This window comes from Bison bison, unplaced genomic scaffold (genome assembly GCF_000754665.1).
Source record: "Bison bison bison isolate TAMUID 2011002044 unplaced genomic scaffold, Bison_UMD1.0 scf7180017864518, whole genome shotgun sequence".
Classification (NCBI taxonomy): Eukaryota; Metazoa; Chordata; class Mammalia; order Artiodactyla; family Bovidae; genus Bison; species Bison bison.
The window spans coordinates 19865148-19865663 of record NW_011495071.1 but is presented as its reverse complement, the minus strand read 5'-3'; positions in this window follow the sequence as shown (position 1 = coordinate 19865663).

Sequence of the window (516 nt, the reverse complement as noted above, 5' to 3'; positions counted from 1 at the left end):
CACCCTCTCCCTCTCCCACAGAGTCCATAAGACTGTCCTATACATCAGTGTCTCTTTTGCTGTCTCGTACACCGGGTTATTGTTACCATCTTTCTAAATTCCATATATATGCGTTAGTATACTGTATTGGTGTTTTTCCTTCTGGCTTACTTCACTCTGTATAATAGGCTCCAGTTTCATCCACCTCATTAGAACTGATTCAAATGTATTCTTTTTAATGGCTGAGTAATACTCCATTGTGTATATGTACCACAGCTTTCTTATCCATTCATCTGCTGATGGACATCTAGGTTGCTTCCATGTCTTGGCTATTATAAACAGTGCTGCGATGAACATTGGGGTACACGTGTCTCTTTCCCTTCTGGTTTCCTCAGTGTGTATGCCCAGCAGTGGGATTGCTGGATCATAAGGCAGTTCTATTTCCAGTTTTTTAAGGAATCTCTAGTACAGCCACTATGGAGAACAGTGTGGAGATTCCAGGACATTTTATATCAAGACCTTCCCTAGCGCCTAATC